Source organism: Lissotriton vulgaris, chromosome 1_1 (assembly GCF_964263255.1).
Source record: "Lissotriton vulgaris chromosome 1_1, aLisVul1.2, whole genome shotgun sequence".
NCBI lineage: Eukaryota > Metazoa > Chordata > Amphibia > Caudata > Salamandridae > Lissotriton > Lissotriton vulgaris.
This window is the reverse complement of record NC_141685.1, coordinates 246,284,170-246,298,829: the sequence shown is the minus strand read 5'-3', so window position 1 is coordinate 246,298,829 and position 14,660 is coordinate 246,284,170. Positions and strand designations below refer to the sequence as shown.

At 46.0% G+C, this 14,660-nt stretch overlaps 1 non-coding gene across 1 annotated transcript; it reads right to left on the bottom strand.

Annotated features, from left to right (window-relative positions):
* Positions 1 to 14,085: 14,085 nt before the first annotated feature.
* On the bottom strand, positions 14,086 to 14,225 carry LOC147746436 (U4 spliceosomal RNA). The gene has a single exon (XR_015300470.1). It is a non-coding gene; the product is annotated as a U4 spliceosomal RNA (small nuclear RNA).
* Between the last annotated feature and the right edge of the window lie 435 nt (positions 14,226 to 14,660).

The following is a 14,660-nucleotide window of genomic DNA, read 5'->3' as shown; positions in this document are numbered from 1 at the left end:
ATTTATCTCACTGCCCCATCCCAGCTCAGAACCTGGCTATATGCAAATCAGTCTGTCCCTGGCCCAGTGCATCATGGGAACAGGGCAGACTAAACTACCAAGCCAATTCTTTACCAGAAAGGAGACAAGCTACCGGGGACCGGTTTCTGGCATTTCAGCCTCTTCGGCCCGGCTTGCTTGAATCCTGATGGAGCAGTGAGAAAGGGACTCATATCTGAGTATACCCTGCCACACCTATAGTGGCCAAAATCGATTTACAAAAGGGGGTGGTGATGAACAGAGTGTCTGAATTGAGCAGACCACTCTTACCCAGTCCAAAGATCAGGGCTTGATCCATCACCGTTATTTATCTCACTGCCCCATCCCAGCTCAGAACCTGGCTATATGCAAATCAGTCTGTCCCTGGCCCAGTGCATCATGGGAACAGGGCAGACTAAACTACCAAGCCAATTCTTTACCAGAAAGGAGACAAGCTACCGGGGACCGGTTTCTGGCATTTCAGCCTCTTCGGCCCGGCTTGCTTGAATCCTGATGGAGCAGTGAGAAAGGGACTCATGTCTGAGTATACCCTGCCACACCTATAGTGGCCAAAATCGATTTACAAAAGGGGGTGGTGATGAACAGAGTGTCTGAATTGAGCAGACCACTCTTACCCAGTCCAAAGATCAGGGCTTGATCCATCACCGTTATTTATCTCACTGCCCCATCCCAGCTCAGAACCTGGCTATATGCAAATCAGTCTGTCCCTGGCCTGGGTGAGAGCTTTCTGCTTAATTCAGAGACTCTGTCCCTCACCACCCCTTGTTGTAAATACTCCTCTGTACAAGCACATCACTCTGACAAGTATAAGTGCAACATGTTGTGCTAACAATCTCATAATTTGCAAATAGATGGTGGGTGTGTCACCTCTGTACAGAGAGGCTGTTTAGGGTGTCACGTATTCGAAATGCCATTTCTGTGTGTCAAAGATAGTACATAATCCCACTCATAAGCGTTTCACATGTGTACCAAATCATTACGTATAGGCTGTTTTTGTGACCTACAGTTGACAACAGGCCTTCTTTTGGGCGCAAATATATACCACCACGATGCAGGGATACACCCTGTGCCTCAAGTCCCACAGCATGAGCAACATGGACGTAAGGGGGAATCACTGCCCCTATATTAGTTCATGCTTTCATACTTGATTAATCATAGACATGACACGTCTATGTGTATTAGTATGTATTATTCACGTTCAGTGGAGTGTTGAAGCTGTCTTAGTACTGGGCCATGCAGACAATACTTTACAATGTTGCCCCGTGGAGGGCCAGCCAGAGTCCTTTAGGTATTGACAAGTTACTCGGGAGGGGAAGAGTCCAGTCCGCAGGCTGATTGCTGTGTCACTGTTAAGCAAAGAAAATATGGCAGTCCATGTCGAGGTCCAAGGTTAGTGTCGCAGAGTGTATCGGGGGACGGTGGAAGGTGTTATTCCAGGGCATGATGCAGAGGGCAGAACCAAGCAGAAACAAGACATATGGCAGAGATGAGTGCTACTGCTTCCTTCTTACCACTACGGCAGATTCATCCTCATCTTCGTTCTCTGATGTTTCATGTGCCTCACAAGTGGGTGCTGGTGTTTGGTCTGCTGCACTGTGTGACACTGACACATCAGGTGCCGAAGATGTGGATGTGGCAGTAGCAGCAGCATTCATCTGCGCCATGTCTTGTGGCATCACTCCCATGATGAGGATCTGATGGGCATGGAAGATCCCATCTACAGCTTTCTCGTGTTCAGCCGTGGTAGCCATTCTTTGTGCTTGCATCCTCTCCTCGTTCTCTATGACCCTCCTTATGTTTTACAAATCAAGGATGTCATCGCTGTAGCCACTCTGAGTAGACAGTTGTTGTTGTCTCTGAGTCATGACTCCAGCGACGCCAGCCATGGATTGTTGGAGGACATGGGGCGGACTGTGGGTGTCCATTAGGGAGTGTAAGTGGTCCCTGATGAGACTTAGACACCCAATTATGGCATCTAGTTTGGCTGCCATGAGGTCGAACCCCACCCGCACCTGTGAAGCCAGCTCCTTCTGGCGGTGTAACACACAGCGTTGGAAGGCCATGTGTTCTTCGGTGAGGTGCTGGGAGCCAGACGTAGTGGTGGGTGCTTCCTGCTGTGTGGTCTGTGCAGGGGGTGGGCTCACCTCGATGGTGCTGGGCTGGCCTGCTACTGGAGGTGGGGTGCAGAGGTTGTCCATGAACCGTTGGAGTTTGTCTAGGTCGATGTCCTGGGGGTCGTCTCCGTCAACACTGACGTGATGTAGGATCTGCTCTGCAGGAGGTCTTGATTGTCCCTCTGCAATGTAAAGAGGAGATGCAGTTTCACAGTGTGTTCCATGTATGTTTAGGCATTGGCGAAGTTTACATACAGACTGCATGACAATGTACATTGTGACTGTTTGTGAGGAGATGCCTATTTGATGTGAGACAGTGGACATTAATACAACATCACGGATGTGAGGTTGTACTCGTACATTGTCACCTCACAGTTTTTTTCTCTGCTTTTATGGTGCATTTTCCCACATGACGCGTTGGAATTGCAGGCCTGTCACTTGTTATCGCTGATTTTTGCATCGCGGTTTGGGACATCGCCGCTTTTTTCACGTTCGTGTTTCGCATTTTCTAGGTGTCGCATTAATTTTAACGTGGTCATTTGATGTGTTATCGTGAGACTAATGCATGGTACCGCCGTGTTGAGAAACGTTAATAAAGCGTTATTTACCCTTGATGTGAAAAGTTGCGTTAAGATAATTTTGCGATGATTATCACACGTTCTTGAGAATATCCCCCCTTGTGTTTTGATGCACAGCCCATTCTAGCCAGACAAGGCTTTGCATCCAAAAAGAACACCGCCTTAAAGTGGGCAATGACAAGAAGGAATGCTTTCATTTCTCCATGAAAACCACACATCGCATGTGAGCTAAACTTCACGCACACATCCACAGCTTGGGATTCTTCTAGGATTGTCCAGATATAAACATTTGTACCGTAAGAGTATGCATACAATATAAGTCCGATGCTTGACAGTGCACATTGGCCTCTGCGAGCTTTGCCTCACACACAGCATCCTTTTAGAGCACCAGCGCAGGGGTCGGCAGCAGCAGGCCAGTTTTAGCAAATATGGCTCCGCACTGTGTTGTTCCCCTTGCATGGCACAGCAAATTTGGCTGCTGCATTGCCCGAAAAATTAGTAAATATGCCCTTTTAAGTTACACTTTATCACCCCAATACTTCCACACAAGTAGCAGATTTACTATGTTTTGGAGCAGCTCTGCAACATAAGTTGCTGCGGTATGTTGTGTTATATTTCGTCAAAGTGTGGGAGGAAAGTAGAACCCCATCTGCTACACCCCATTGCTGCCACACTGCCTTGCGCCAATGAATGGACCGATAAATCATTGCACAAGGGGGTGTGCATAGGTTTCCTGCTTCCGGTACAAAAATCAGCACTGGTTCTTGTGTGATGACCAGCGTGGTGCTCATAGCGTGAGATTGGTTGCTGTTCTTAGGCATGTAGTGGAAGGAAGGGGAGTGCGTGATAGAGCACTTGAGTTAATATAACTGTACTATGTGCTGTAGGGCATGAATACGTTTGGTGTATGGAACCACTGTTTTCTTGCTGTGCATGATGAGTAGCAGAATGTGCAATAGCACTGCAATATTGTAGCTGTATTTATGCCTGGAGTGGAGTAAGGCAGAGAGAGAGAGAGAGAGAGAGAGAGAGAGAGAGAGAGAGAGACAGCGAGATAGTTGTATAGTCTAGAACACCAAATAGACTTTTCAAATGAACATCAGAGAATATCTGTTGCACACATTCTCCTGTCTCCTTTATACAACAACAGAAGGAGAAGAAAACCGCTGAACCCAATGAAAGATACTAGTTTTGTGAGTTGGGCCAAGCAATGCTTTTTCTACTCCCTGACCACAACACAGTCACTTCCAACTTGAGGGACAGCAAGTAGAAAATATTAGGCTGTGCGAAAGGCCGTTGCTTGCCACTCATTACATCTGTAGTGCACCAGTTCCTGCATGGCGACTTCCTCTAATCCAGGTGACCATTATGGAATGTTGTTATCCATACTGTATTGATGTTTCTCTATTCCAAGATGGCCAACATGTTGGCTCTAAATGTGGCCATTCTGGGGCTTTAAAACTGTGATAGACTGTTTACAACACCACTGCAAGATGGACCCGCTGCCATGTTTAGGTTCTTAAGTGCAAGCATGTGCCCGCTGTGTTTAGACATCAGTATGTTTTACTTTTTCTAGGTGTATTCTTTTGATTAACTTTCATGTTTTGTTGAGTTTGAGTGTGTTTTATTTTGTTTGAATCAGAGTGAATGTGCAAGGGAGTCAAAGATTGGGTGCATGAGTGATGTCTTCTTAAGTGCCTAACCTCAACAACGACACAAACAATACATTCATTCATAAGCCAGATCTATGGCATTGCCAATGACTGTTTCATTCTTTGCAGACTAGGAGCTCAGGGGCATATTATCAAGAAACGGCGTTAAAATTATCGCCGTTTTAGCGGCAGGAAACTGGGCCAAGTAGGGCCAACCTTTGCTCTCAATACCTCCAAGAGGGGAGCTAAGGTTGGACCGGAAAGATCTTTCGCAAGTTTACCTAGTGAGACCATTAGGGTCACAGCTTTGGCTCCGATCTCTCCTCGCTGTTTTTTGTAACCACATTTTGAGTCCAGGTGGACGCCTAGGTATTTATAGGACTGGCCAGTTTCTAGACTGACATTATTGAATGACCAACCGCCCCCTTTATGTCGTTTCTTGCCGAATGTAACTGCTTGCATTTTCTTTAGGTTAACCACGAGTTGGTTGTTGATCGTATAATCAAACAGTTTGTCGAGGAGTCTTTGTAACCCTACCCTGGTTAAACTAAAGAGAGCCAAGTCATCGGCATATAAAAGATTGCTTAGGGTCATGCCACCCACCTTCGGGGAGTGACTGTTAATGTCGTCTAGGGCCGCCGACAGGTCTGCTACAAATAGATTAAAAAGAAGAGGGGCCACCACACAACCCTGCTTCATTCCTCTGGTTGTCATTATTTTACGTGAGAGGTGTGTGCCGGTCCCCAACTTCACCCGCACCCACGTCCTGGTGTGGAGCTGAATAATTCCCTCTAGTAGTTTCTCTGGGATCCCCCCACATCTTTAGTTTGGCCCATAGGGCCTCCCTGGGGACTCTATCAAATGCTGCTTTGAAGTCGACAAAGCAGCAATGAACTAATCTTGAGGTTACCACTGCCCTGTCGACTACGGTGGATATTGCTAGCAAATTGGTACGGGTTCCTGAATTTGCCACAAACCCTGTCTGTCTGCAATAGCTTATTGTCCTTTACCCATAACCTTAGGTCCTCTAATAGGAGACCTGCATAATGCTTTGCTTCAATGTCCAGGAGGGCAATGAGTCTGTAAATGCTCGGTTGTGCATGGAATACAAGTTAGGCACTTGACCAAAACCATTATTATTGATGCCAACAGATGCTCCTCACCGTGTGAAAATGTTAGTGCTGTTTGATAAAACCTCACTTAATGTGCTCAATCTCCAAAGGCGTTTCAAGCTCTCCTCTCCTTCCACCAAGCCCCCACTCCACCCAAAGTTGTATATATCCCCCAGCTTGGTGCCTGGAATTAAACACTAAGCCTAAAATGAGCAAACAGACTGATCATATGTTCATTATCTCAGGACCATCAGCAAATCTCAAACACCTTTGGGATTGAGGGCATCTACAGAGCTCAGTGACACTGAGCTGCGTGCTTCAAGATGCTGTGTATAATGAAGCTACCTAGGACATTAATCTGTATTTTTTCGTCAAATGACACCAATACTTACACTGCTTTTTACATGCCATATTTTTCCAGTGGTAAAAGCTATAGTTCTTGACAGGTTGTATTCTATCATTCTTCACTTTTGGAAAACTGCGGGGGGAAGTTCTAAAAAAGGTCAAAGCTTATATTTTTCTTTTCGCTAATACATTATCATTTCTCTTAAGTGAGGTGTCCAAAAGTAAACTTTGCTTTCTACTTAACTAAATACAACAGCACCATTTGTTTCTTGTCAGGAATTTGTGTTTGGTTCATCAACAAACATTCATCACCTTTCACATATGCCTCTTACTCGTAAGAAGCAGGTAACAAACTTGACAACATGTGTACAAGCTATCCCTTTGACTTTTCAGCTGCCTTCATCTGTTTGCTGCTCTCCCAAGGCACCGCACAGTTCCTGGAGGGATGAAAAATAGAGAAAACCCCTCAGAGGTTCCCTCTCTAGACTGGGGGATCCCTTTGGATCCTCAGGTGTCCCTGTGGCTATCATCATCCGATACATTGATTACTGTGTAGCCACGCAGGAGACCATGGAGCATCTTGTGACAGGGCAGAGTCGGTGTCTCCTTCCATACTACCAGGCGGTCTCTGGACAATAGAAGAACATCTTTAAAACAGAACAGGAGCCTCCAACAGTCCCAGAGGTCTCCGAGCGCGTGATGCCCTCAAAAGGGATCATACATTACCAAGTACACAGTGATGCATGTGGTGGGTATCAGGGCCCCACGTTCTGTGTTTAGACCCTCAACAGTACAGTAAACAATAGGTCCCAATAGAAAAAAAATATTTAAGAACACACAGTTAAATGTCATCAGGCATTAATACAATCATACTCAATGTATTTGAGATCAATGATATTTAATCTTATCAATCAGCATGAAATAAGCACGATCCAGTAATTAATCTGGTAAACAGTGTATCACAGATGTTCCCCACTCAGAGGGGGAGGAGAAGATGTTGTCTGCACTTAGTGAGGGTTGAGAAAGTGAAAGGAAAGGATGTGACAATATATCCAGCACAACATTGTTTGGACAATGAAAATGGCTTCATTCAGCCTTTTAGTTAAAGAATAACACAATACATGGCCATTGTTAGACACAATGCCACAGTGAAAAAGCACTGTTGGCCAAACTGGCACAGGACGGTAACACAGTCGACGTTTCAACCCTAATTAATAGTAGGTTGCTTATGTCCTTATAGCAGGGTCTTCCTCAGGACTGGGTCTGGGGCACCATGCGCCACCCTGATCTGGATGGTGAAGATGTAGTATATGGGCTTGTAGGCTCCAAACGCAGAGAGCAGATTATAGGCACTTTTATTAAATTAAATATGGATGTTTCCTTTCAATGCCACCTCTTATGTTAAAAATAAAAATGGTCATGCCCAAGCGAATTCAAAGATTCCATAATATCTCAAAGGCAGGACCAAAGTCTCAACCTTTCTGAAGTCCCTCGGGTGCTTCTAATCTCTTAGCAGTCTGTGTGTGTCCGTCTCTGTTGAAGGAAACCCAGAAGAGGAGCTTGGGCGTCTCGTCTGTGCTGCATCCTTTTGGGTAGGACCTGGATAGGTTGAGCCCTCTGTGGTGCTTGAAGGCTGTCACTCCCAGGCCTCCTTGGTTGGTGATCCAGGCAATGTCTTTTTTTCTTGTTGGTAAGGGATCAGGGGTTGGCGTTCTTCCATGCGTGACCTGTGTCTGTTGTTGTATAAACTTCGGAGTCCATTGGTTTGAGGCAGCAGCCTCCAGGACAAACTTGTTAATAAACTTCTCCATATCTTTGTAGAACCACGGGGTATCCCAGTTCTAGAGAATGGTACTCACCCACTCAGCCCATCTGAAGTGCCTTCACATTGGTAGCAGCAAGGCGTGTGCCAGCAGAACGCCGGCGTGGCTTTTATCTTTAGTCCTCAGAGTGCTTCTCACATAGTGGCAGGCAAAGATCCCCCTCAGGATGGTAGCAATCTTGGGCACTCCTTTACCTCCTTGTCATGGGTCTTGAACATCACTTTACTCTTCACTGTGTCCATCTTGGAGTTCCAGGTGAATAAGATCATTCTCATGATGGCTTTGACCATTTGAAGTGGCACTGGCAACACTTGGAAGGTATCATTCTGCAGGACCACAGACTTACCTTCGATCTTCAGATTTTTGAGGCTCCACAGTCCCAGCTTCTGTTTCATCTTAGACGTTTGATTGTCCCATGTCTTCTCTGCTGCACCATCTCATCCGCACCAGACTCCCAGAATCCTGTTTGATGGGAAATGGCAGAGGGCCTTGGGTGGCGGTCTAGTGGCCGAGGAGCAGGGTTTCTGACTTGACGATGTTGATATTCACTCCTGATGCCTTCCCAAACGCAAAGCACGGTATCTTCGGTACCTTCTCCGAGTGCCCTTCAGCACAGAACACTGAGACGTGGTCCATGTAGAGGGAGCACTTTACTTCATCCTTCCCATTGCTGCCTGATACGGCCACACCTGTGATGTTCTCATTCTGCCTGCTGCGTTCTGCGAGGGCTCTATAACACAAATGAACAGAAGAGATGAGAGCCGACGGCCCTTCCTAACTCCAGATAGGACAGGAGAAGGATTAGTTTTCCATCCATTAACAGACACTGTGCTAGATATATCTCTAGTCTAGTCATTGTCGTCTTCAGCAGAACAAGTCAGCTAGTCCCAGTCTCTTGAGTGTCCGGGCCATGAACTCATGGGAGACACGGCCAAATGCCTTTTCCTGGTCTAGGCTGATCAAAACTTCCTGAACCTTTCAGCTCTTGACATATTCGATAGTGTCCCGTACCAGGGCATGGCTATCTGCAATCTGGTATCCAGCAGGCCTGGTCAGGGTGGACTGTCTTTGCTATTATCTTCTTCAGATGGCTTTCCATCACCTACGCTAGGATTTTGTAGTCCATTTAGAGGAGTGAAATGGGCTTCCAGTTCTTGAGGTCTTTTCTCCTCTTTCGGCTTATACAAAAGCATTATCACCCCTTCAGGCAGGGATTGTGCTATACGGCCCATCTCCATTTCCTCATAGAGATCTAACAAGTCCGGACCCATCAGGTCCCAGAGGTCGACTTAGAATTCCACTGGGAGCCCATCACTGTCCGGAGTCTCACCATTGGGGTGGTAAATATGAAAGTCAACAACAAAGGTCCTAGTTCTCATGGCAATTTTCTTTTTCTACACTGTAAACATCTATGGTCAAAATTTGTTATCCGAGGGATCTCTTTAGTCTCAAGAGAATCCTAAGATGTTTCAATCTATTGCCTCATTAAAACCACAACCTCTCTGATTGATACATACAGGACAGCACAGACAAAAAATGTGTGAAAAGCGAGATGGCACCTCACGGGCGCACCACCAATGGGACCCCTGGTTGGTACTCACCAGGATGGCCCTGTTCTCATCATCGGTGCCATCAAGCTAAAACCAAAAAACGTGTCTCGAACCTCAAAAATAAAAAGACAGTGAATGGTGCAGTGGACACAACTTATATGTGACAAAACTAACAACATTTAACATATAAGACACTGGGCAACTGGGACCATAAACTTTACTATTTTTCCCTTTCTCTGTTGCAAAACAGTGAACACACATATACTAAAAAAGAAGAGAGTAAATACTACCTATCGATTTACTCTCTACTCACAGCCGACATGTTTCATTGCCTTGGTTTTTATCAGGCAATTTCTTCAGGGCAATACACTTTAAATGCCACTGCAAGAGACAAAGCTTGAGTGCCTGCATGCAGTTTTGCCTCTCATACCAGTGATGAAGTAATATTAAAAACGGGAACCAGCTCCCTTAGGTGAACATGGTCCTTACTCTCCGTACGAGAAAGTCACGGTTTTAGAGTAACGGTCGGCGTCCTCTCAACCCTCGAGCTCGAGGGTTGAGAGGACGCCGACCGTTACTCTAAAACCGTGACTTTCTCGTACGGAGAGTAAGGACCATGTTCACCTAAGGGAGCTGGTTCCCGTTTTTAATATTACTTCATCACTGGTATGAGAGGCAAAACTGCATGCAGGCACTCAAGCTTCAGTGTCTCTTGCAGTGGCATTTAAAGTGTATTGCCCTGAAGAAATTGCCTGATAAAAACCAAGGCAATGAAACATGTCGGCTGTGAGTAGAGAGTAAATCGATAGGTAGTATTTACTCTCTTCTTTTTTAGTATATGTGTGTTCACTGTTTTGCAACAGAGAAAGGGAAAAATAGTAAAGTTTATGGTCCCAGTTGCCCAGTGTCTTATATGTTAAATGTTGTTAGTTTTGTCACATATAAGTTGTGTCCACTGCACCATTCACTGTCTTTTTATTTTTGAGGTTCGAGACACGTTTTTTGGTTTTAGCTTGATGGCACCGATGATGAGAACAGGGCCATCCTGGTGAGTACCAACCAGGGGTCCCATTGGTGGTGCGCCCGTGAGGTGCCATCTCGCTTTTCACACATTTTTTGTCTGTGCTGTCCTGTATGTATCAATCAGAGAGGTTGTGGTTTTAATGAGGCAATAGATTGAAACATCTTAGGATTCTCTTGAGACTAAAGAGATCCCTCGGATAACAAATTTTGACCATAGATGTTTACAGTGTAGAAAAAGAAAATTGCCATGAGAACTAGGACCTTTGTTGTTGACTAGCTTTCAGAGTGGAGGGCGTCCTAGTTCCGTTTGTCTTTCCCTCTAGACTCCCATTTTTGTAGTGGTAAATATGAAGTCAATTCAGGAAGGGATGGAACCATCCGGCCGACTCCATGAAAAATTCCAGGCATTCCCAACCATCCCGCCAATGACGACCCACAGGGATGTCTCACCTCCCATCTCCACCAAAAAGTTAGATGTGATGACCATCTCTACAGAGCTTGATTCAGTGCGTCCATTATCCTTTATAGTGCAGTTGAAATCACCACGCCTCAGGATGGCCCTGAAGGTCGCGAGCTGCAATCTAAGGACCTGGAATGTCTTGAGCCGCTCATTCTTCTCCGGGGGACATTCAGAGTGCTGAGCCTCACTGGCATACAGAACTACGAGCCGTCCACAACTAGCACTCTGCCTTTGACTTGCTCAGTACCTGTTTCAGTTCTGGGTGGCCAGGAAGCACATTTTATGAACATGCCTAAACTGACCCATTACGCTTCTGATGTTCAAGGTGAAAAATGATAGAGCCATTGTCTCAACACTTACTATCAATTGCGGAGTTTAAAACTACTATTTGGGGGAGGGCTGTGCTCCTTTACTGGGAGGGTTGAGCTGCCTGGCATGCTTCCTGTGTCGCCCTCTTCAATAGGCTCAATGAAGACTTCTGTTACGGTTTCTGGGACACCTGTCCACTTGTTTCCTTCATCCTTTGGGGGTTTCACATCGATGATTTTGTCAATCTCCCGGTGCAGTCTCTGCAGCTCTTTCTGGAGTGTCGGTCCAGTTCCTCTGTACATTGTACATTGTTTTTGGTGTCCAGTTGATGGTGTTGTTGTATTGCGGTTGCTCAGCATGAGAATGAATAAGATTAATCCGGTTAGAATCCCTCTTTCCTTTGTCGTGTCCTCTTCCTGTTAGCTCTTTGACCTCTCTCGCCATCTTCCATTTTCTTCCTGTCCTACGGTGGTTCTGAATTTTCTGTTGAAGGTGGGTTTGGTCCTGCTTGTTCTGGTGCTTCTCTTTTCTTCCTTCTCCTTCTTGCACGTGTCCTTCAGGGTCTGGGATGTGATCATGATCCATTCTTCTGGGGTTTCGTCTTCCCCTTCTTTGCAGTCCTCTTTCAGTTTGTCCTTCTTCACTTTCTTTCCCTTCTTCTTCTGCCTTCTTGCCTTTGATGGGGTCCTTGGTGTTTAATTCCTTCCTCAGCATCAGCTTCTGGCATCCGATCTGGCTCCTTCTAGTGTTCCGGGGGTGATGGAGGTCCTTTCGGTGCTCTTTCCCTTTGGTCTGTTCCAGGCAAAGTCATTCTGCCGCAGTTGGTCCCATGGGTGGGCTTGTTGGTTCTGTATGGTGGTCCAGGCTTGCCCCAAGTTCCTTTGCGATCTCGGTCTTCTTGGGACTGGCTGGCGGTGGTGCTGCGACCTAGGGGGACTAATGCTTTATCTTTCAATTAATTAAACTTGCTTTTCCAATAACAAGATGCCCCCTTGCTTCGCACAGGAGACAGCAACAGCCCAGCCTTTTACCAAGTGTCACACAGTTAAAAATCAATAGAGAAGACTGCAGCAGATGTCACTCGTATCTAGGGTTGCCACCTTTCCCAGAGAAAAATACTGTTCATTTGTTGCTGTTTGAGGGGTCTGTAAAGGCCTGGACGTGATTCTAAATAGGACTATAAACAATATTGTATGTATTAATTTGTAACATGACTGTTCTGTTTTTCTTTACTTTAATTATTAGCAATGGGTAATTGAAACAACTAAAGAACACGTTTAAAAGTGCTTTCTATTTATCTTTGGTATTTAAAGTATCTAAAGATAAAGGCTAAAAATGTTGGCTTTAGGTGATTTTGCTTATTTTTGTACCAGCGGGGACATCAAAATACCTGTGGTGTCAGTAGAAAACCAGTCAGGTGGAAACCGTACTCGCTTTGGAACTTTGCAGTCCCTTCTGAAATACTGTTCCTGCTGTGAGCTCTGCTTATTCAGCGTTTTCAAGTATCACAGGTCAATTATTAAGGGGCAGATCCAGCGCACGTTTTTGCCTAATATTATAGGACTGGCAGTGATGTGTGGAAAAAAAACGACAAGTTGTAGAATGCAAAGGAATAGTCCTTCGGTAATTCTCAAATGGACAAACAATGGCAGAACCTACTGGTTTTAGCTACGACAAAATACTTGAACCAAGATCTGTGCAAAATTGTTAAAAATTGTTGTTGCGAAAATCATTCATACAGTCCTGCCAAGTACCACGCATCAGGCGTTGGACTAGCGCATTTCAGTGCATTTCATTGCAATGAAATGCATTGTCGCGCTTATGCATGTGTCTCAGCTGTCACTAAAGTGCTGCAAACTGAGTGTGTGGCAGCTGGCAGCGCGCGGCCCATGGCCTGTGCGCGCTGCTCCCGCAGGCTTGGGAAGCTAGCTGCATAGCTAAGCTAGGGGACTGGCGGGCTCACTACAATGTATCTATTATTTCCTGGCGTGCAGCTCTGAGAGTCACACAGCCGAGCCTGAAGTCACGAGGTAGTGTCCAATGGCTGTCAGAGCGGGGGGTTCGTGAGAAAGGCGGCAGGCTACTGGTTTGCAGGCTGTAGCACCTGCCGCAATCTTGGCGCTCAGCTTACAGTGCTGTCTGCTGCTCACACCGTGCCGCCTGCACCGCTGCAATATTATCATCTTATTATAGCCAGCGAATTCATTATTACCGAGCCCAGGGCCAGGGAGAGAGTCGTCACAGAGTCATGACGGACCATGAATGTGACCAGTTACAGCAGTCACAGGACAGACGGAACGCAATGAGGACACCCGGCAGCCTGGACTAAAAGCGAGCGGCAAACCGAAATGATTGCGGATGAGGGTGGCTCCCGGCCTAAGCCTGCTGCCTTGCAGAGTCACTGACACCTGTCACACTGGCTGCAGTGCTGCAACACTCAACACCAGTAAGTTGTACTGGCCACTAGCACCCACCCGTGTGTGTACTGGCAGTGTGCTAATAATAACACAAACTATTTCCAATGGTGCCAAACTATTTCCATCTGATTCCCTTTCTTTTAAGCCTCATTACGAACGTACTAGAAACAATACTTTCCTCAGACTCCAAGCACAGAAACTTTTTTTGTAGGGACTCTGTCCGAATGCAGCTGTCTCTCTTCAGTTTTTCAAAGATGACCTGCTGGGTGCATTGGCAGTGTTGCGGCGCAGCTGATCTTTCAGGGGCAGATTTACAGGCCCCTTGCGCTGCCAGTACGTCACTTTTTGTGACGCACTGGCAGAGCATTTCTCTGCCCCATATTTACAAGGACAGAAAAAGCCACCCTGCATGGCGTTTCCTGTCCTTGTAAATGTGGCCCTTTTACAAGCAGAGCTTTGCCATAGGTGCTCTGCGGTAAGTAGCGATCCAGGGAACAAAAGCTAGGAAATATGAAAAATAATCACTGAATGAACATCCCGAACCGTCTGCAGAAGAGTAGACCACTTGTCAGAGAATATCTATTAAGCTAAAAGGATTTTTAAAGTCACACTCTGCCCCCGTAATTTATAATTTACTTTTCTTCTATTCACCGTATTTTTCAGTCTCCTTAGAGAATGTCAAAAATTGCAATGTCGACTATATTTCAAGTCGCCACAGCGGGGTATTGGGTAAAGTTTTCAATAAGCAATAATCGCGCCTCGGTTAAACCTCATTGGCTACGATACTGCCACTGCGCAAAGCTAAATAACATGGTGAGATTTACAGTGCCGGTCGTCAAAGTATCTCATGTTACATAGAGCAGGGAACCATGTACCAAGTTGAAGCATCAGTACAGCACTGTTGACTTACGGCTCGAAAAAAATTAATGTGGTAGAGTTATTTCTGCAATTTCCATCAGCTCTTCGGCGCCAAACATTTCCCTGCGACGCGCGGAGAGCTCTGGGAAATTGCATGGTAAGTAGTTCGTCAGACCGAGCCATGCTTTAGTTCCGGTGTTTCGTGTTGGGGGCGGGGCTTGGTGCTTCCCGTGCATTGGAGGAATGGAAGCAGCAGCGTCACAGGCACGGAGGGTATATGTTTACCAATGGAGGCGTGGAAATAATGTAGCGAAATAGAAACAATACGGTCATGTTTCGATAGAGCCTTTACTGCGGGAATTACGTGTCACGGAGCTGCA